A 23,059-nucleotide genomic window follows, 5' to 3' on the forward strand; every position below is an offset into this window, starting at 1 on the left:
AGCAACTACCCAAGGGCTAGAAGAGAGCTAGCCTCCTGCTGGAGTCTCAGGCACATCAGACTCCACCATCAGCCTCGTGTTTCCTCCCAGCGAGGATTTCTATCGGCAGGTGAGGCTCCTGTGAGTTCCAGGGCCTCTAGTTTACTGTTGAGAAGAGAGCGCTGAAAATTGACACCAACCCCCGTTAGCGAGCCGCTGCAGCTGGTGAGCGTGAGGAAAATCGCCGCTCCGCTGTCGCCGAGTGCTCGCTAACCCCGAAGATCGTCGCCGCACCTGTCTGCGGGCCTGGAAACGCCCGCTATCCGAGAATTGTCGCATTGTTTGTTAGCGGGCCCCAAAGCACTCGCTAACCCCAAATCATCGCATCAAGCTCATCGCAGCGCGGTCGCCGAGCGTTCGCCATTTTCCCCGCATCGTATCCAGATCGTCGCTCCCTCGCGGAGCGCCATTTTCTTCAACGCAGCAGAATCGCACACGCAACAGGCTCGGTGCATCATCCTCCCTTCGCGGCAAGGATTTTATCGCATCACCGGCTTAGCGTGAGGAAGCTTGTCGCTTTGTCCTGCCCGCAACCCAGCGCATCATCCTCCCTTGCGGTAAGGATTCAACGCATCGCTGGTTAGCGTGAGGAAATTTCTCGCTACAACTCCTTAGCGACATTTTTGTTGCTTTGCTCCAGGAACCAGATACTTTGTGAGTAAAAGGGTCGCAGAGGCCCCTGCCTTGAACTAGACATCGTTTTGTGCATCCTGAACTATCTTTCCTTGCAGCATTTCTAAAGTAATTATATTTTTATAGTATTGTGGATTTTTTGTTTACTGTTATTGGTCTTGTGATTAAGCCTATATAAAAATACCTATTTTTCATAACTACTCGAGTGGTGTCCATTTGTAGTGTTCCTCATTATATTACTGTGTATGGTCATAAATGCTTCACACACTGCCTCTGAGATAAGCCTTGCTGCTCGTGCTACGTTACCACAGGGTTGAGCAGGGGTTGTCAAAGGGTGTAGGCTGCTTACTCTGACTTAGGAAGAAGGGTCCCTACTTGGACAGTGGCCAGCCATTGCCAACTAGAGACCCCCATTTCTAACACTAGACAATACAATTTTTGCCAAAATCTTAGCCACCAGGCTCTCATTGAGGATTTGTGCCCCACCGGTCAACCTCACTAAATCTCTGTACTATATTTTCTGTATTAAACAAGGTTTCACCCACTACACGTGCAGCACTGGCCTTATTAGATGCCGAAAAGGCATTTGACTCTCTAGAATGGCCTTCTCTCTATGCGGTACTGCGTAAAATGGAAATTCCCCACCCGGCCCCCCTTCTCTTTATAGTGGGATTGGACCCATTGGTCTGCATATTGCAGGACAATCACGCACATCAGGACTGCAGTTGACGTGGGCTCCTATTTCTCTCTCTATACGCAGACGATATACTACTCTTTGTGCGGAATCCGCTAGACAACATCCCCTCATTGATACAAGAAATAGTACGATATGGTGCACTATCAGGACTCAGGGTTAACTGGAATAAGTCACAACTCCTCCCTTTAACAGACTTTGCCCGACCACTAACTCCTGACCTCTCCCTTCGATGGGCCACAGATGGCACAAAATACCTTGCTGTATATATACACAGGGATCAGATCTTGCAGCGAAACTACGGCCCTGTCGTAGCTTCCCTCACGACACACGTAGAGTGATGGATTAAACTATCCCTCTCCATGGCGGGCGTATAGCTATAATTAAAATGGGGATAGTCCCCAAAGTCCTCTATTTATTCACGACCATTCCCATTCCGCTCTCGCAGACATTCTTCCACATCCTACACAGTACACTACAAAGACTGGCATGGGCCGGGCGTCATCCGTGAATCCGATGGGATACCCTCACACTCCCACATGACCTGGGAGGATTTGGGGTACCAAATTTCCAATTCTACTATCTTGCCACCCAGTGCCACTATACGTACTGGTGGTATCACCCGGACACGCGCATCCCGTACATTCGCCCTGAACTCGCACAACTAGAAGGATTATTACATTCACAGATATTGGCTTCGGGCATACCGCTAAAGACCCAGGAAATTCAGGCTGTCTCCATGACCTGCTGGGCCTACCACAGAATGCGACGACTGCTAGGGGGAGGACTTTTATACAACGGAAATCTTCCCCTCCCTGACAATCCATGGCTTCCCCTCACTAAAGAAACATTGGTCAAGCGCATGCTAGACCCCTACTCGCTGCATACACTGGGGGACTTGTTCCCCAATGGACATGTCCTACACTTAGTGAACAATATATGGATTTGTTCATTTTTAAGAGACTACATAACCACCTATGATCCCTCATGTCAACATATCCCTTATCGCCGGAGGACTTCTCACCCCTACAAATGGTAATCACAGCCCCAGGCAGCAGCCATATGACTTCTAAACTATACCGCTCCTGCGTAGCGCTGAGACCAGGCACCACTATACGAGTCCGAAATAAGTGGGAGAAGGAAATAGAAACACATCTTACGGACCCAATATGGGACTATTGTTGCAAACAAATCTAGAACATCTCCTCTAACCAGAGACATAAGTTACTATACTTTGAGTTTCTACATATGTACTACATCTCCCCATCTGACATTGCCAAATTTGACCCCTCCAGATCTGATCCCTGCAGGAAACGTGACTCCCCCAGTGCAGATTTCGCACATCTAACTTGGACATGCCCAGCGATAGCCACCTACTGGACTGCCATATGCTCCCGAATTTCAGATATTACCGCCTCTGCCATTACGCCTAACCCCTTAGCAGCTCTCCTGAGGTTCACCCTAAATGTTCCACGGGCAATAAGGTGTTTGGTTTCTTTGGCACTATTGCTGGGCAAAAGAGAGATAGCCTTACACTGGAATAGTGCCAAAATGCCCTCTGTATCAGACTGGCTGGAGAGTCTGAGCTGCTGTGAAAGCATGGTAGACGATTATGCTAAGCTGCAACCCCCTATGTCTCGCCCTAGGGGCATCTGGGCACTTGCCCGCGCATATCTTAAACTTTAACGTTGGGAGCCTTTCCTCAACCCTCCGCACCTCATGTGGGAAGCCCTCCAAGTACTTTTTAACGGGCATCCCCCGGACCACTATGACAAAGCTATTCCCAGGTCACATCTATGACTGATAGAGCTGATAACTGTAGCCTATGACATTTATCTGTTCATGTATCTGGGATCTAATACTATAAATGGCTGTAATGATGCAATGGCTGTTTATTTCACTGTCTAATTTCAAATACAATAAAAGAAAGCGCAGTCAGACTGATGGGTTTTGCAGGCAAGGAAGACAAGTAATGTAGCAGAATATTTGGAGTACCCTGAGGGGACCCCAGGACTCACCACCCTGTGGTTAGATCCACCTTTTTCTGGGTTTAGGTAGGTATGTGCACCTGGCGTCCTCAATAGGACATGACAAAGCTTACATTCGATACATGTCATATGATTCTGATGGATGAGAGGGCCACGCCAAGGTGCTAGTTCAGGCTGGGCGGGGTACCATCAGTCACAAGATTCTACCCTATCCCCGCCCAATGACCCTCTCCAGGGGGTCCATATTTCACTTGCTGGTGCAGCAGATGGTTTTCAGTTTGAACTATTAAATTTGGGACACGCCAAGTAGGGGAGGTAGACAAGAGCTTAGGCAACGACCAAATGGAATTGCACATATTTGCAGACAGTGCACAAGGGATGATATCACCAAGAACTGTGGTTACGAAGACAGCAGTAGTTTTAAATTCCCCATGGGTTAATATTTGTACTCCCATACAACTGGAGGTCAGCGGGTATAGATAAGGGTATTGTGTTGGCCACAAACAATAACTTGTTAACAAATATACTGATGGCCTTGGAGATAAACTCCACTATTCTTACCAGCAAATCCAGAAATCAGGGCCTGGGCAGAGAGGGGTTAATACAGGGCTCAGCCAACCCCTAATCTGAAGGACCATATTGGCATTATACATGGACTGATATATGCCAACACCCTGGGGCATTGAGAGGAGGACAGGGTTCACCTGTCAGAGGTCGGCATGGACTTGTTCTTGTTGGACTTGGGCGTAGCTCTGTTAACAGCGGGTTGTAAGTGAAGAAAGTTGCCTGCCTTGGTGGGGGGCCCTGGATGTGATGGCTGCCACATTCCAGAGCAGTGGCGAAATTACAGGGCGATCCAGAGGCTGAATGGTACATAGGGGTACTCTCTTCAGGAGCAGAATAGGGGTGCCTATGCCAAACCCCAGGAGTCTTTACAGTAGCACCCTGGAGGAAAACGATGGCACACTGCTAGTCCTCCAGGCGGTTGTAAGCCTGAGTGACCTGGGGCTTGCCTTGATATGCTCCGCCCCAAAAAGTAAAGGGATAATCCCCACAAAAGGGTAGCACTGATTGTATTGGCCACTGTGCAGTTGGCTTATCAGGCGGGCTGGGCAGCTTGGGTTAGTCACTGCTGCCTGCCATTTGATTGCCCGTAAGTTGACCCACCACATCGGCATATTTCTTGAATGGAATAAACCTGCAGCAAAATGTTTTTCAACAAACATGTCTTGTGTGTTTATTTGATTGCTCTGCATGCTATGTTCGTCATGCGGGGTGAGGTTACCTATATTAGCAATATGTCAACGCCTCAGCATTGTACACTGTGCTGCCCTTGAGCCTGCAACTTCTAAGAGAACCCAGCAGAAGTACCCCGGTCTTCTCAGATCTCACAACTACTGTGTCACTTCAGGAACTATATGCACTTGAGTCTCCAACATCAGTTAGGAAGGGGGGGCGTGGCAAAGCAAGATGGCTGCATAGACACACTCCCACAAGCTCCCACTGGATTCGTACGAAATCCTTCATTATCTTGGGACTACGGTGGCTGGCACCATTCCCCGCAAGTCTGAAACAATCCCCTGACACTTGCCCTTCCTGTTGAGGAGTCAATTTGAGTGCCTGAGCCCCTGTGCCGCGAGGACTGGTCAAGAGTAGCCAGAGATGTGGGCCATAATCTAGACCTTGTCAAAGTGTGAAACCTTGGCGGATTCAAGCAAGGGGTGCATCGAGGTTGGATCGGACTCTCTCCTCGCAGTACAGCCTGTGTGACCCCTGGCAGGTTGGTGGTGGAAGACCCGCAGTGACTATGCGGGTCAGTGCCTCCTGTGCTACTGGCCTGCATTTTGACTACACTGGGCTGCAGACCCTGAGAGCACTTCTGGGAGGAAGGTGCCCGGGACTTTGAGGGCTCCCTGGGCGGCATGCGAAGCAGGTGCTGATTGACTGATGGGACCCTGGAGGCTCTGGGCTGGATGTGAAGTGAGGCAGAAGAATAGATCTGGGCCTCCCCATATACGCCGCTCCAGTCGAGGCAACTGCAGCTGCCCTGAGAAAACGGCAGCAGCAGGAAGAAGTACAAATGATCTAAGCAGCTCTAGCATCAGGCGCTTGAGATGAGGACTGTTGGGGTGGACGCTCCAATCGCTCCCTTGAGGTAACTTCTGTTGTCACACCTTGCATGGCATAGGACGGCCCCAGGGGGTTCTCCTTGAACGTGAAGGCCTTGGCTGAGGTGCACTACTCGGAGAGACAGTTGCCTGCATTGCTGACAAAGGGAGGTGCGTCACCCACATTCTCAATAGAGGGGTCTCCCCTAATGTGATAGTCATGTTTTCAGACAACCACCATTTGATGACAAACTAAGAGGGAGCAGGAACTTTTGGTCCACCCACCTGATATAGTAAGCCCCTTCGCTTTGGATAAGGAAAGCCCACATCTGGGCCACTGAGTGAGGATCCCCAGTCCGGAGTGCCTACACACTTGACCTGGGGTGACCTGTATGGTGGGACACACATTGTAAACTGTTTACTTGCTGGGGGCCCGTCTCTCCTAGTTGAAGTGAACCTAAGGGCAGCCTGACATTGGGAACTCCTGGCGGACCAGGGTGGAGATACTGCTGTATTGCCATCATTGTGTAAGACCTGTGCCTAAGGGAGGAGTGCTGATTGAAATGGCTCTGCTTTCCTTGGGGTTCCACAGGCAGAGGTGAAGTGATTAGGCCTGGGCGGTAAATTTTGTTCCGCTCGCGGAATTAGCGATATTTTGACATTTTCGCATTCCGCGGAGAGTGTGAAAATGTCAAAACTTTCTCAACCTGCTGCGAAACGGAAGTAGTTTCCTTGTTCGCGCTTTAAAACTGCATTCTCGCGCGCTGTCACGACTTACCGGGTCCCTGCGTTCGCCGACGAGTTTTCCTATCCGTTCACTCGCGCCACAAGATGTTGGATTGTTGGTAGCCGGTCGCGCTATCCCACGAGAGTTTGCGATCGCGAGCACGTCATTGTGATCGCGAACAGGAAATGAGCATCGCGAGCAAGATGGCCAAGCCCATTAGCGACCGCATAGGCAAGTTGGAGATATATTTCCCCGCGAGCACGCAAAAACACATCGCGAATGGGCGGGAAAAGCAATCTCCGCCTCTTCGCGAAAGTTTTGCATGCTCGCGGAGATATTGTGCAATTTCGCGATAATTTGCGAAAGTCAATTTTGCAAATTCCGCCCACTTTTTGAAGTGATGCGCCAAATCCCTGAGGAATGCTGCAGTGACCACTGGACAACAGTCACCTGGATGAAGTGAGAGGTGTATACTACTGTGGGGGCTGTAGCTTCACGGCCATAGGTGAGGCATGTCACTTTTGTGATCAGTGGTCCCTGCTGCCAGAGGACTTGGTGACTGAGGGGAGCCCCCCTGCAGCATTGAGCACCTGGGGTCCTTCTGATCCTTTTGCCTGAGGGGGAGAGCTTTGTCACATGAAATACTCTGCAGTCTTAAATGTAATGGCGGAACGTGGTTTGGCAGTATTTACGAACAGGAACTGCATGGTGAAAGACGACGGTGTTAGTCTAACCTAGGCCAACAAAATAGTAAATTATACACAGAAAAATCAGGAGAGGGACATGCAGAGTCCACATTGGCCCAAACAGCAAAACCCCCTGGCAGGAACTCAACGCTGTCAGACTTGATGGAGGCCATTAAGGGTTCAAAAGCGGAACTGGCCTAAAAAATATATGCAGTGGCTATTGATGTGAACTTGAGTTATGATGATGGAGGGACGGGTGCAAGAACTGCAAAGAGAAGTAGTGAATCTTCGAGAGACAGTGTAGTTATTGCAGAAATTAACAGTGTGACTTGAAGACCATGTTGAGGACTCCAAAGGCAGATCCTGGAGGAATAACCTATGATTGGAAGGTTTCCCGGAGAAGGCCACTCCATGGAACTGTTTATAGAGGAATGGCTTGACAAAATTATGTACCCGCACAAGTTGTCCAAATTCTTCTTGGTTAAGCGGGCTCACAGGGCCTTGGTGCAGCCACCACGCCCGGGTGCACCACCATGTGCCATTATAGCCCGCATGTTCAATTTTTGAGACTGCAATAGGATTAATCAATCAATCAGTACATTTGTTAAGCGCAATACTCACCCATGAGGGTCTCATGGTGCTGGTGGGGGGGTGCTGCTACTCCTTGAATAGCCAGGTCTTGAGTAGCCTCCTGAAGGTTAGTAGGTCCTGGGTCTGCCATAGGAGGATGGGGAGGGTGTTCCAGGTCTTGGCGGTGAGGTGGGGGAACGATTCGCCCCCAGTGGTCGATCTTCGGATGTGGGGGATGGTGGCGAGGACAAGGTTGGCGGAGCGGAGCTGGCGGTTCCGGGTGTAGAAGGTGAGTCGTCTGTCGAGGTATGCCGGTCCGGTGTTGTGGAGTGCCTTGTGAGCATTGGTGAGGAGCTTGAAGGTGATTCTCTTGTTGACGGGAAGCCAGTGTAGGTCTCTTAGGTGGGGTGTGATGTGGTTGTTGCGAGGGATGTCGAGGATCAGGCATGCAGAGGTGTTCTGTATGCGTTGAAGTCATTTCAGGAGTTTGTCCGAGGCTCCTGCGTAGAGGGCGTTTCCGTAGTCCAGCCTGCTGCTGACGAGGGCTTGGGTGACCGTTCTTCTTGTACCGGTGGGGATCCACCTGTAGATCTTGCGGAGTATGCGGAGGGTGTTGAAGCAGGAGGATGAGATGGCGTTGACTTGCTTGGTCATAGAGAGAGTTGAGTCTAGGATGAACCCCAGATTGCGTGCGTGGTCGTTGGGTGTCGGTGCAGCTCCCAGTGCGGTCGGCCACCTGGAGTTGTCCCTGGCTGAGTGGGTGGAGACGAGGATGAGGACCTCTGTCTTTTCCGTGTTCAGCTTCAGATGGCTGTTCTTCATCCACTCCGCGACGACTTTCATTCCTTCGTGGAGGTTGGTTTTGGCGGTGAGGGGGTCCTTGGTGAGGGAGAGGATCAACTGGGTGTCGTCTGCATAAGAGATGATGTTGAGGTCGTGCAGTCAGGAGACGTGGGCGAGCGGTGCCATGTAGACGTTGAACAGAGTTGGGCTGAGGGATGATCCTTGTGGTACGCCGCAAATGATCTCGGAGGCTACGGACCGGAAAGGGGGAGGCAGACGCTCTGGGTTCTACCGGAGAGGAAGGAGGTGGTCCACTCCAGAGCCTTGTCTCAGATCCCTGCGTTGTGGAGGCGTGTGCGTAGGGTGCGGTGACAGACAGTGTCAAAGGCGGCTGATAGGTCCAGGAGGATGAGGGCCATGGTTTCGCCGTTGTCCAGCAGGGCACTGATGTCATCAGTGGCGGGGATGAGGGCAGTTTCGGTACAGTGGTTGCTGTGAAACCCGGATTGGGACAGGTCCAGGGTGTTGTTCTCCTCGAGGTAGGGGGTCAGTTGTCCCTTGATGGTCTTCTCGATGACCTTCGCTGGGAACAGGAGCAGGAATATGGGTCAGAAGTTCTTGAGGTCCTCCGGGTCTGTCGTGGGTTTCTTGAGTAAGGCGTTGATCTCGGAGTGCTTACAGCTCTCCAGGAAGGTTGTGGTCTCGAAGGAGATGTTAATGTCCTTGCGGGAGTGGGGTGGGGTGTGATGGTGGCGCTAGCTTTGTTGAAGATGTGGTGTGGGCATGGGTCTGACGGAGAGCCGGAGGGGGTGCTGTTCATGATTTTGATGGTGTTGTCATCGTTTATGTTCGTCCAGTAGAGCAGGAGAGCGATGCAGGTGGTGGCCGTGGAGTCTGAGGTGTCGGTGGTTGTCAGGGTGGCCCGGTTGTTGAAGCTGTTTTGGATGTCTGGGATCTTACGATGGAAGAAGGTGGCAAGGGAGTCGCACAGGTCTTGTGAAGATGGGATGTCGTTGGTGTTGGAGCTGGGGTTGGAGAGTTCCTTCACGATGTTGAAGAGCACTTTGCTGTTGTGCACGTTGTTGTCGAGGCGGTCCTTGAAGGAGGCCCTTTTGGCGGACCTGATGAGTTGATGGCGTCTGCGGATGGTGTTCTTGTGGGTTGCGTAGTTGTCTGGTGTTTGTTCGCGGTGCCATTTCTTCTCTAGTTTTTGGCAGGTTTGCTTGGAGGCCTGGAGGTCAGCGGTGAACCAGCTGGCCTTCGTGTTAGTGCGTCTGTTGGCGGGTATCTTGATCGGGGCGAGAGTGTTGGCGCAGTTGTCGATCCATCTCCTGAGGTTGCGGGCGGTGGTGTTGAGGTCAGTGGGGTCAGCGGGTGGGCTTCGGGTGAGGTTGGTGTTTAGCTGTTCTTCGGTGACTCTGCTCCAGCTGCGGTGGGGGATCTGTTGGGTGCAGTGGTGCTTGGTGGGTTTCTGGAAGGTGAAGTGGATGCAGCGATGGTCGGTCCAGTGGAGTTCGGTGGTGTGGTTGAAGGTGAAGTGGGCGCATGCGGAGAAGATGGGGTCAAGCGTGTGACCGGTGGAGTGGGTGGGCGTTGTAATGAGTTGTCTGAGTCCGAGGTTGGCGAGGTTGTCAATCAGGGTGGTGGAGTTGGTGTCGTTGTTCTCGAGGTGGAAGTTCAGGTCTCCGAGGAGGATGTAGTCTGTGGAGACAAGGGTGTGCGTGCTGACAAAGGTTTGAGTCAGAGGTCCACCGAACTTTGAAGGTCACCCAATCTCTATCCGGACTACACACAGAAGGTCCAAAATCAGTGCAAAACATTCATAGCCATCAAAAAGAGACTGCGTGACCTCAACTTGCACTACAGCCTGATGTTCCTGGCATAACTATGGGTGGTGCATGGAGGGACGGCACACTTATTTTTCACAGCGAATGAGGCCAGTGACTTTGAGGATACATTACCTGGAGATATCTCTGATAAATTGGAGCACTCTGAAGTGCCTTCCCGCATGGTGCAGAGACAATTTATTTATTTTATTTATTTATTAATTTTGTGTTTTATAGAGCGCGAACTTGACCCGTTAGGGTATCAGAGCGCATTGCAGGAATCATAGGATTGTACAAAAAGACTTAGAATCACAAGAGTAAAAAATCAATTAGGAGGTGGCGGGGTGCAGAATACATAAGAGATATGACACGTATTTACAGATTACATTTACAATCACTCAAGACAAGACCAGAGGTTTCTTGGTGGGGTGACTAGGTAATCCGAAGGGAGGCAATAACCAGATGTATATCAAGGTCATAGTGGTGGTTGAAGGCAAAATTTAAACAACAAATTTACCCATAAGGAAGGTTTTGGAATCTTTTTTGAAACGAGACAGAAAAGGAATTCTTCTGATGGTGGGTTGGAGAGAGTTACATATTCTAGGATCGGCCCCAGAGAAAGCACGATTGTGAGTTATTTTTTTCCGAAAGCGAGCAGGTTGCAGCAGGAGGTTTCTGGCGGACTGGGAGTTTCTGATTCCTCCAGATATCCCAAGTTTCCATGCAAGATATGCAGAGGAGTTTGAGTATAAAGCCTTGTGTGTAATGCAAGCTAGTTTAAGCTGTATCCTTGCCTCAAGAGGAAGCCTGTTCAGAGCTTTCAGGTGTGGGGAAATGTGGTTGAATTTCCTTGTGCCAGTAAGTAGCATGGCGGCCGTATTGAGGCAGGCTTTTAAAGGTGCCAGGGAGATCTTGGGTAAACCCGAGAGGGTAGAACAGCCATACTCCAGTCTAGAGATGACTAGTGCTTGGACTGCAATCAGCGCACATCAGGAAAAATGCCAGTAGGAAAAGACGCTCAGGAACCTTGGGCTTGCCAGGCAGCATTGTGGTGTGATCAGATGGCACCCTTCGAGACAGGGAAGCCACACCAGATTCCCGGGACTCATTCTTTAGCATGCGGAGAAGCCCAGAGTCTGGAACGAACAGCACGGATGGGTGTCCGGCCTGACGTTTGAGTGGAGCATGGTAGGTGTGGCCACAAAGATGCACCCTGGAAGGAGACTTTGTGAGCATCAGAACTGCAAGCAGGCCAGCATATAAATGTGCATGCAGGTACTGATGATTGGGTGCCCTTGCTCCGGCACAATTATGTCATTTTATCCTGGCTCGGTGACTGCCATTGGGAATGTCAGTAAACTCTGATGATCAAGTAAACCTGAATAAGTACCTGATTAAGATAGTGGCAGGAGCTGGTGGGGGCTGTAGGGACCAGGGATCCAGGTGCTGAGACTTTGTCTTGCGGCCGCCTTAGGGTGCTGATATCTAGCGAGTGACTACTTGTTTGTTTCTTGTATTCTTTTTGAATAAATATACGGAATATTGGGACTGGGGTGGGAACCATATGTTTATGCACTGCCTTATAATAGACATCACAAATTAAAATTACTTCTCATGAGGTGGAGGGTGTTGATGGTAAACAATATTTCATTCCCTACACAGTTAAGGGGGGTGGTTAGCTGTCTAAGGGAATGGAGGTCATGGTGTCTGGTGTGGCTGGGTTTATTCGTAAACCTGTATCTTGTGTGGATTATCTGTAGAAAGATTTATGGTGGATGAGGTATTCAGGTTCCTGACATAGAATGTCAGGGGGCTAGCGCAGCTGGAGAAATGATGCAGGGTGGATGTCTACCTCAAACGATATCGTATATCTGTGGCTTTCTTGCAGGAGACGCATGTGTTGGAAGACTGTATCCCAAGTTTGCGTAGGAGGTGGGGAGGTCAGGTTTATGCAACATTGGATTCCGGATATGCATGGAGTGCCCTTATGTGGGTGGTCTCTGGGGTGCCCTTTCAACATTGGGGACATCTACTAGATCCAGAGGGTCGCTTTGTGATCCTGCATGTTAGTCCGTGATGGACGAGAAGTGTGCTTTCTAAATTTCTGTGCCCCTAACATTGATTGGGCACAATTCTTTGCTGGACTGATGGTGACTGTTGCCCATATTTGACTGCTGGAATGATATTAGCAGGTTATTTTATTCGTGTGATTGATGGGATACTGGAGTGTGACCCCCCCAGGGAAATACAAAGCCACTGGGCAACTGAGAGAGCTGATGCAGAGGTTCCGTCAAATAGACATAGGGAGAGAGAGGCACCCAAATTCTAGGCAGTTCTCCTGCTATGATCAGGCTATGGGAACGTATAGCTGCCTGGACTATTGTCTTACTACACCTGATCTGGCACAACAAATTTGCGAAATTTGCTTGATGGTGTGATATATATCTGACCACTCCCGCGTGCTGACGGACGGGGTCTACAAGCCCTGCAGTGCCACTGTGGAGCCTTTGCGCAGGGGCACTGATAGTCCCACCTTTCATGACTACAGTGTGAGAGAAGCTCCCTTATTATTTCAAGAGAAAATTGGTGTCGCTCGAGTAGCAGGGCCAATGACTGGGACACCATGAAGGTGGTACTCAGAGGAGTCTGCTTTAAAACCACATATGGAATCCATCAACAATTAATCTGAGACGTGTCCCGTAATGAATCACAACTATATAACATTGATCGTGAGCTTCCCTCGCAGCTACTGGAGGACTGACAGCGCACCTGGGAGGATCTCTTAGATGACAGGCCCAGGCTAGAAAAAATACTTACACAGCATACCGACAGCAGCTGCATGTGGAGGGAAACAGGTTGGATGCCATGTTAGCGCGACTGACACGAGAGCAGGAGTCTAGGGAACCGATAAAAGTTCGCTGAGACAAGCATTGTAACTTAGTCAACTCCCGAGTAGCTAACAATAAAGTATTTTGTGTTCACCTCAAAGGGGTATATGCGCGATGGGGAGAGGAACCAGAGAACAGAGGGATGGCCTTTCTGGCAACTGTAGACATCCTTAAGTTGGGCGCAGAGGAGCGAACAGCTCTTGACGAAGACATAACAAAAGAGGAGGTCCTTGCAGCACTGCGACAGCAGAAACCTGCTAAAAGACCAGTGGAATTTTACCACAAATATGCTGATGTGGTGGTGGACAAGCTTCTGCAGGTATATCAGGAGGTGCTCGGATGCAGACGCCTCTCTGACAACATTGTAAGCCCTGATAGTTCTCATACCGAAACCAGGCAAGGATCCAGTGGAGGTGTTCTCTTATAAGCCACTTTCAGTGCTGAATGTAGATGTCAAAATACTGAGTGGGATATTGGCAGTCCGGTTGCTTCCTTACTTGCCTGTGCTGATACATGAAGACCAATGCGACTTCATTCAGCAGAGAAGTACTATGTAGCCTGTGTGGACTATTCCATGTCATCCAGTCTCCGAGTGTGCGTGAAGGGTCATATGCGTTGGCATTCCTCGATGTTGAACAGACATTCACCTCATGGGAATACCTTTGAAGTGTACTGCAGAAGGTGGGTCTCAGTCCAAAGTATATATTGAGGGTTTAATTACTTTACGCAGAGCCGTCTGCTAGGATTTGAATGGGCAGACCGGTGTCTGTGAGCTTCCAACAAGACTGATATCTGTTGCCCCAATTATTTGCCCTGGCGGTGGAGCCGCTGGCGGCGCTATTGCATCACAGACTTGAATCCTGGGGATCCCGGTGGATGACATCACACATGCAGCGGCGGCTCCTTCGCTAAGGTGGAGGAGCATCGCCCCACTACTCTGCGAGCAGTAGTTAAAAGGAAAACTAAAATGATAACAACCAGTGCTATTATTGTTTTAGTGTTTTGTTTCCTGGGGCGGGCGGGCTGGAATGCCAGGAGGAGGAGTGGTCACTTCACTTTAAAGTTTGCATAACTGTTTGACTGGTCCTCTCGGGCTGCCCAAAAAAGTCATGCACACTTTGCATGTTCTGCACCCGGGCCGCATTACAGCCTGGGTGCAGAACAGGCCCAGGCCCCCATTCCCCTTCTGAGTGCTGATCCACAGCACTCAGATCAATCACAACGCTGCATTGCAGCAATGTGATTGGCAAGGTGAGTCAGGATCCTGGATGCTTCCTGGTTCTCGCTTCCGAGGAGCGAGAGGCGGCGGCAATTGGATTGAGAGGCGGCGGCCGGACGGGTGGCCGGCCAGAAGGTAAGTGGTTTTTTTTGTATTTATGTCCATTTACAACTACCCCTTCTCCTCCCCCTGCCCCACCATCCCCAATAAATAGTGCCCGCCACTGCATACATGTGGTATCTCTATAGGCCAATGATGCCCTTGTGTACTCTCGGAACCCAAAGGAATCTGTCCCGGTGCTTACTCTTGCGCTGAAAGATTTTGTTGAGGTGTCAGGGCTGCGGGTAAACCCTTGCACATTCCAGCTGTTACCATTGGGTGAACTGACTGCCGTGGCCCCTGCATTGCTGCCGCAGGTGGGGCTGCCGTGGGGTGAAGAAGGGATAAGGTATCTGGGGATTATTTTATTTATTTTATTTCTTTTTAAGGTTTTATATAGCGCTGGCTAGACCCAGAGGTATCAGAGCGCTTTACAAGATAAGGATAGTATATAGGGTATAAAAACATTTGAAAGGTAGCGCAACAAAAATGTGAAATATACAAAGTACAAACAACATGAGCATTATACAAATCAAGATAAATAAACAGGGGCAGGAGCTATACAGTTAAGTAATTAGGTAAATGGTGAAACAGGAGAACAGGGTATATATTACTGAACAAATATAGTATGATTGATAAGAGATCAGGAGTATAACACAGAGGTGGGTTTTGAGGTCTTTTTTGAAACTAGAATAGGAGGGATTACAGCGCAGGTTTTTTGGGAGGGCATTCCAGATAATAGGGACATTGCCAGAGAAGGAGCGAGATTGTGTAGCTTTCTTTTTATGCAGAGGTGGGATTAGGAGGAGGGTGTTGGTGCTTCTCAGAGGTCGAGTGGAGCCCGTAGTGTGGAGTTTCTTTGAGAGGTACTGCGGAGTGTTTTGGTGGAGGACTTTATGAGTAATGTAGGCGGTTTTGTAGGCAGATCTGCCTTCGATAGGGAGCCATTTAAGAGATTTGAGAGCCGGGGATATATGATCGAAGCGGTTGCAATCCGTGATGAGCCTGGCAGGAAGGTTGAGCACAGCTTTGATTGGAGCTAGGTGTACCTTGGGGATTCCATTAAGGATGGCATTACCATAATCAATACGTGACAGAACAAGCGACTGAACTACGAGTTTGAAATCATTGGTGGGTATGAATGGTTTGATTTTCTTGAGGTGACGGAGAGTGAAGAGGGCTCCTTTGGCAAAGTTTTTGATGTGACCATTAAGGGTTAGGGTGTTGTCGATAGTGATGCCAAGAGATTTGATGGAGTTGGACAGGGTGAGTGAGCAATTGAGTGCATTGAGGTCAGGGATCCAAGATTGAACGGGTAGAGGGTTATTTTTGGGGGAGAAGAGAATGATTTCGGTTTTGTTAGGGTTGAGTTTGAGATGATTGGAATGGAACCAGGTTTGGATCTTGGTAAAGGTGTTGTTCAGGTGTAAGATGTCAGCATGAGTTTTAATCTTGTAATAGATTTGGGTGTCATCAGCGTAGAGGTGGTAATTTATGCCTGCTTGGTTAAGAATGAGGGTGAGGGGTTCCATAAAGAGTTTAAAGAGGGAGGGAGAGAGAATAGATCCTTGGGGGACACCAAGGGAGACAGGAGTGGGGGCAGAGAGACAGTTTTGAATTTTGATTTGCTGAGTACGGTATTGTAGATAAGAGATGAACCATTTGTAGTCGGTGCCATTAAGACCGAAACGGGTCCTAAGCACATTAAGTAGGGCTGAATGGTTGACTGTATCGAATGCTGCGGAGAGATCAAGAAGTATAAGAAGGCAGGTCTCGCCATTGTCAAGTGATTGATGGATGTCATCTATGACATTGAGCATTGCCGTTTCGGTGCTGCAGCCTTTTCTGAAGCCAGATTGAAAGGGGTCAAGAAGGTTGAAATTTTCTATGTGTTTGTTTAGTTGTAGTAGGACACATTTTTCAAGTACCTTTGAGAGAAGGGGGAGGTTAGTGATGGGGCGGAGATTATTTAGGTCATTGGGGTCAGCATTGGGGTTTTTGATTATGGGCGACATTTGACCAAGCTGAAGGGAGGAGGGGACACAGCCCGTGGAGAGAGAGGTGTTGATGATTTTGGTCCAGAATGGGGTGATGATGTGCTTAAGGGCAGGGACAAGGTTGGAGGGTATTGGGTCTTTTGTGTGGGAGGACGGTTTTAGATTGCCAATTATATTGAGAACTTCAAGCTCAGTGACGGGGAGAAAGTTGAGCAAGGAGGCATTGTTCTTAAGTTGAGATTTAGGGGAGTTGGTTACTGGAGATGTTAAAGGTGAGAGGCCTGTGGAGTGGTGGGGGGGTATGGAAATGGGTGGTTGAGGAGGCTTGCTGGGGAGCGGTAGGATAGAGGGCAGAGGAGAGAAAGTGTTGTCTTGAAGGGGGGATGTGGAGTAGGCATTAGAGGTGAGGACAAGATTGGATTGGGAGTTGGAAGATAGTTGTGTGGGAAGGAAGGATTGGTCAATTTTGGCAATTTTTTCCGAGAAGACGTGGGCAATTTCTTCACATCTGTCGGATGAGGCTGTCATATTTGGAGGTGCGGGGGAAGTTTGGTTTCGGATGATTTTGAAGAGTTCCCTGGGTCTGTTTTTGGCACAATTAAGTTGAGTGCGGAAGAAGGATGCCTTTTCCTTGAGGATGTGTTTTTTGTTAGTGGATCTAGCATGTCTGAGAAGTGCAAGATGGAAGGGTGAGGGATGGTGTCTCCAGGTTCTTTTCGACTGTCTGAGTGCCCATCTCTCATTATTTATCTCTGTATTAAACCAAGAGTTTGAGGGGGTGTTTCTTTGGTTTTTGAGTTTAGGCAGGGCTAGTTGGTCAAGAATATCTGTAACAGTATTGTTAAATAGTTCAGTGAGCTCATTCGTATTTTGGGAGGGGGGAATGAGAAGAAGTTGAGCTTGGAGTTTTGATTGTAGAACACCTGGGGGGATGCCTTTTAGGTTTCTGGTCAATTTCTTAGGTCTGGTAGTTTTAGGGGCGGGGAGGTTTGCTGAGGTAGCAAAGGTGATGGTCTGACCAGTCAGTGGGGATGATATTAGTAACGGAGGTCAGATCTTCGTTGAACAGAATGACGTCAAGTATGGATCCTTTAGTGTGAGTTGGAGATTGGCAGAGTTGTTTGAATTTGTTGGTTTCAAGAAGTGTAGTGAGGAGGGAGATGGTGGGGTCATTGGTATCATTCCAATGGAGGTTAAGATCCCCAAGAAAGAGATTTTTTGAGTTGGATAATGCTGATTGCGCAAGTAGATCAGATAAGTCCTCAATGAAGGGCTGTGGTGGTCCCGGGGGACGATAGATGTTGTGTAGACGAATTGGGAGGGAGTTTTGAGTTAACAGTTCTGCTTCCAGGTATTCGCATGAGGAGTAGCCTGGGTTAGTGATAAGTGATAAGGATAATCTGAAGTTCCTTTTTGAAGATAATGGCTAGCCCTCCCCCAACTCTGTAAGGTCTGTCTTTTCTAAGAATAGAGTATCCCGGGGGAGAGAAGGTCAAGTATGCTTGTTGAGTGGTCGTTTAGCCAGGTTTCAGTGAGGAATGCAATATCAATGGATTCACTCAGGATGGTTTCCAAGATTTCCGTGGCGTGTAGGATCGCGGAGCGACAGTTAGCTAGCATGCATTTCAGTGGTTTGGGTTTGGGTATGGAAGGTGGGCAAGAGGGGATCAGCAAAAGTTTGGGTGGTGGTCTGGGGGAAGCGGGGGAGGAGGGGGTTCCATTTGTCCCTATGATAACAGGGATGGGGGCATAGGGGAGTGGAGGGTTGGTGGTTGGCAGATTAGGAAGACAGGAGTTAGATAGGTTGGCGAGGTCGGACGGGGAGAGACGGTTCGAGGTGCGGAGAGGTCTATGCTTATGGCATCGGAGAGGGAGTGATCTCCAAAGGTTGTGTTTGTTATTGGGGATGTTTGAGGGAGGGAGGATGGTGGTTTTATGGTGAGGGAGGGTACTGGTGCTGTGGACTAAGAAGTCTTTTCTGAGTTTGGCAAATTCCGTAGTTAAATTAGATAGGTCACATTCAATGTTGTGTATGATCTGGGCAATTGAGAGGGGAGGTATTGGGAGTGCGTGGTCTGTGTTATTTGCAGAGGGTGGACTAATGTGTGAGGGGGAGATGTGGTAGATGGTGTGGGGTGAGGGGTGACGGGCTGGGAGGAATGAGGGGTTCGGAAGTTAAAGTAGGTAGGACGAGTACAGTGTTGTGTAGGCTTGGGGTATTCCGGGTACAGGGAAGGAATGAAGGGGCGTAGGAGGTGGGAGGAGAATGGTCTGGGGATAGGGAGTGGTCGTGATTAGTAGTGGATGGAGGCCTGCTGTGTGGGGGGGAGATAGGGTAGTAGGTATGGAGTGATGGGTGGCGGAGCTGTTAAGTGTGAGTGGAGGGGTTAGGTTATACAGGGGGCAAAAATCTTCAGGTGATGTGGTCAGAGAGGATAAAAGGGCATGAAGCGAGTGAGAAACAAATATATTGGTGTGATGGGGATGTGTGATCATTGAGGGTTGGGGTGAGGGGGTGTGAGGGAGATGGGTGTTTATTGGGGGTTGAGGTGCGGGGTTGGGGGGTTGGGTAGGTAGAGCCTGAGGGGGGCGGGTAGAGAGGAAGGGGAGCAGCAGAGAGTGTATGGGATTGGTAGGAGTAGGGGGGTGAGGAGTTGTGATAGGTGATTGCGGGGAAAAGACGGTGAAGTAAGTGAGTGGTTGAGTCAGGGGAGGGAGATTTGGTGGACAAGGGGAGGTCGGGTCATAGGAAGGGAATGATAAGTAGGTGACAGGAGTTTGGGGCTACCATTATTCAAGGAGGGGTCAGAGGAGTTAGGGTTAAGGGGGTTAGGGGGAGAGAGGGAGATAAGTGGGGGATGAGAAGTAGGTAATTGGAGATGGGTGTAGTCCTTATCAATAGGGGGGTCCAGGCAGGGAGATGGTGAGGTTAATTTTTGAAGGTTGAGAGTGGAGGTAGAGTGGGGGAGAGGGGGGAGGAAGAGGTTTGAGGGGTTCTGTTCATTTGGGGAGGAGGAGTGTTAGGCGCTGAGTGGTTAAGGATGAGAGACATAGTGCTAAAGTGGTGTTCAAAGATAGATAGGTGGGATGGCAAGGCTTGTATGAGGATGTTACCTGTTTTGAAGATGGATATATCAATATCACCATGAAAGGCTGGGGAGGGAGCGGTGGATATTTTAAATCCATATGGTATATTGTTTGATTTAGAGATAGGGAGGTGTTGAAGGAAGATGCTCTTCCTTTTGGAAGGGCGTTTGCAGTAGAAGATGTAGTTGGTAATAATGGGCGAGGTGAGGCTGAGGTAGTTATCGACAATGAGTGTTTCAGGGTTGCGGATGAAGAGTTTATGTTTGAAATTTTTCCTTGCGTGTTTGGAGAGATTTGGGGGGTAGAGAACGGTCCAGGAGTTGGGGCAGTGTTTAGAGAGGGTATGGTCCTGAGGGTGATGGTCAGTGCTGTGAAGGGGCATGTTGGGTGGACGTGAGAGGGAGACAGAGTGAAGAGAAGGAAGTTAAAGGAGATGGGGGTAGGGGGTGAGAGGAGGATTGGGAGCCAAGGGGGGGCGCTGGGAGAGTGTGGGGTCGAAAAATCGGGGGCAAGATAAGGAGGTAGTGTTAAGCAAGAGAGGAATAAAATCAGGAGCAGATTCGAAAGCAAAACAAATTACATCACTGATGTTCAGTAGGGTAGAGAAGGTGAAACAAGCATGGTAGATATGATGAATCAAGCAAGGGGGCAAATAAGCGAGGAAATACAGTCAGGCACAGATAAGATAGTAAAGGCAGATTTCAGTGCTAATATGGATCACATTAAATAGGTAAACAAACACGATAAAATAGGGGAGTAGGATAAACAAGTGAGGAATTAAAAATCAAGAGCAGATTAGGTAGCAAAACAGGTAGCAAAACAGATTACATCGTAAAATTGGAGCAAATTGAATAGGTAAGCAAACACAAATCTCAAAAAGCAAAAGATAAAATCCAAAAACAATAGTCTGCGGGGGAGCAATTATATTATATTAATATTATAATATTATATCATATTTTAACAATATAAAGCAAGTAGCTTGGTTTGATAGGTTCGATTTCCAGGGTTTACTCAGGATTTACGCCGATGGCAATCCCAAACCTCCAGGGCCCACAAAAAGAGCTCAGTCTACATCAGCCATCTGTTAGATGGCCAGACAATGCTTCCAGTGCTCACATCAGGCTGCAGCCCCAGACAGCGGCTCGTCCGGTGGTGATTTGTACCAGCCACTTTCCTTTAATGTCCGCTGTGCCAGTAGGCGCCCCTTCGCAATCAGCCCTCAGACACCGCTCCCCCTCTAGTTTCAAACTGTAATGATTTAGCAAGTTTTCGTGCCTCAAACGTGAACAGCACAGAGCACTAGGCACAATAGGTGATCCATCGCCAAACTTCACAGTCAGTGCAGTGCCACAGACACTCCACCAGACAGGTTCACGCGATCACCACACCAGGAACAACCCCTGTACTCTCAGCAGATTTCTTCAGCATCAGTAAGGGTAAGGGGGTGGACTGGTTTTCCACCGGTGGGAGGGGCTAATTCGGATTGCCTATGGGGAACAGCAGTTCCTAGATCTTAATATAGGCAGAGTAATGGAAGGGATCCATGTGTTGATACAGTTTTGGAAAGACCTCCCTCTCTTGCTCATGAGAAGGGCTTCCCTAGTTAAGATGGTGGTGCCACTGTGGTGTTTATATATACTGCTTGGTACTTTATCTGATCTTCGCGAGAGATGTTTTGAAGAGCTGGACAATTTGATCATAAACCTCTTATGGGCCACTAAACGGAAACGGGTGGGCCTTGCCAAGTTGAAACAGACATGGGAATTGGGAGGGGTTGAACTCCATAACCTGGAACTCTATTACTTTATGGCCCATCTTCAACATGCCATTCAATGATTAGGCAAGGGTGACAACTGGAAGAAGAGACTCCTCAGGGGTAACTACGGGGATACCAAGGTCCCAAACCTGCTTATGAGTGGTAGATGGGTACCGGCCGCAATGCCACCCCTGGTTCTGCAAGTGAGCTGGATATGGGATCGGACTGTTAAGAGGGTAATCCGTCATGCGTCCTATGCGTGTGATACGCCGATATGGGCGTTGAAGCCATTTTCAGCCATAGCGAGAGGTGATGTCGGTGCAGAAGTGGTGGAATTGAGGTTGCGACGTCCTGGGTAATTTATTTCTAGGGGGACAGTTTATTAGCTGTGACGATGCAGTGGATTCATTTATGCTCGAGACAGGACAATACCTACATTACGCCAAGATATCAGCAACAGTCCGTGAGATTTGGCCATGTATTCCTAAAGAGTCGCTGTCCTCGCAAACACTGACCAGCATGTTAGAACTCTCTAGGGGCCATAGATTAATTACCCACCCCGAGAGGATCTGCCGAAAATAGTACCCAAAATGCATAAGAAGTAGGAGGGGATGTTGGGTGAGGTTTTCACTACAAGAGTCTGGGATAAATTCCATATGGGGGTGCACACTCTGAGTTCTAATGCACATTTTAAGCTGATACAATATAACAACACAGTCTGTGCATATCTCTGGCTCAAGACCCTATATGATATATATCCTACGCGGTCTGACCGATGTCTGCGATGCGGAGCCCCTGCTGTGGGGTTTGATCACCTGGTGTGGATTTGCCCCCCAATTATACCCTACTTGGGAGACATCTTGCTATGTTTAAATGATATGATAGGATGGGAAATCCCATGCGACCCACACACAATGCTACTTGGGCTGAGCCCGGCTCCATCAAAAATGAAGGTTAGCCATAAGTTTCTAATGTTGGGCTTAATACTTGCCAAAAGGCAAATTGACATCAAATACTGAATGATTGAGTGATATGTCCGAGTGGGCGGTAACGGAGGAAGTCAGAATTAAACACGTGATACACAATAAATGTTTGGATTATGATTTGGCAGCATGGAGGCAGGTGCTAGTAGACCTTCAAGGTGAAGTGCCACATGAACCTGGCACTGGTAGTGTACCATAGGAATAAAACACACGGTGAGTAGGGATGACAGGTCAAGTAGTGGGGAGGCAATGCTGGGGGCCCTAGTGAGATGGGTAGTTCACAAGCAAGAATAAGAACACTGAAGCTGCAGGTGCGGAACTCCACTACGAGAGGAATAACTACACCACATGCCCACTGCCCTAGTGGCATGAAGTGTTGTGAACTTCAATGAGCAGCTTAGGGGATGAGGGGGAGTTGGAATGTTTCATATATGTACGTACCTTTTCAAATTGCTCCTGCACCTGCATGTATGTCATGATCAATTTGTTGGTGATGTGAAAACCCTTAAAAACTATGTAAAAAAAAACAGTCAGCCAGGGCAAAGCAGCAGGCTGGACTGGCCCAGTGCTGTCAGAAGGAGGGTAGAAGGACCTGGCTGGTCTATCACTGGTATTTAGGCTTCAGTCCAAATGCAGCACAGAACACAGGATACAGGCTACCTCTCTTTCAGACAAAGGAGAATCCTCAGGATTCAGAAATGTTAACATTTAGAAGTTATGAATGAACACATTTCTTTGAAGGCACTTGCACATTAGTCTTGAGATTTTAGGCACCCAAGAAATAACAATTTTCTTGTACGCATCACAGTTGCAGAAACAAGGCATATCTTTTCAATTCAATTCTGAAAGAAACACCGCACTGAGGGCATTCACGTTCCAAACATAATGCACATATGCACTTTGTACAAACAATGTTCTGTGTACTTAATAGAACGGATTAGCACTTAACCAGACGCATTTTAGGGCTGATACAGGA

At 48.9% G+C, this 23,059-nt stretch overlaps 1 protein-coding gene across 1 annotated transcript in view; it reads left to right on the forward strand.

Annotated features, from left to right (window-relative positions):
• LOC146783419 (solute carrier family 2, facilitated glucose transporter member 11-like) overlaps positions 1-23,059 on the forward strand; it is an 890,872-nt gene that overhangs the window by 867,498 nt on the left and 315 nt on the right. The window lies entirely within an intron of this gene.

Source organism: Triturus cristatus, chromosome 11 (genome assembly GCF_964204655.1).
Source record: "Triturus cristatus chromosome 11, aTriCri1.1, whole genome shotgun sequence".
NCBI classification, from domain to species: domain Eukaryota; kingdom Metazoa; phylum Chordata; class Amphibia; order Caudata; family Salamandridae; genus Triturus; species Triturus cristatus.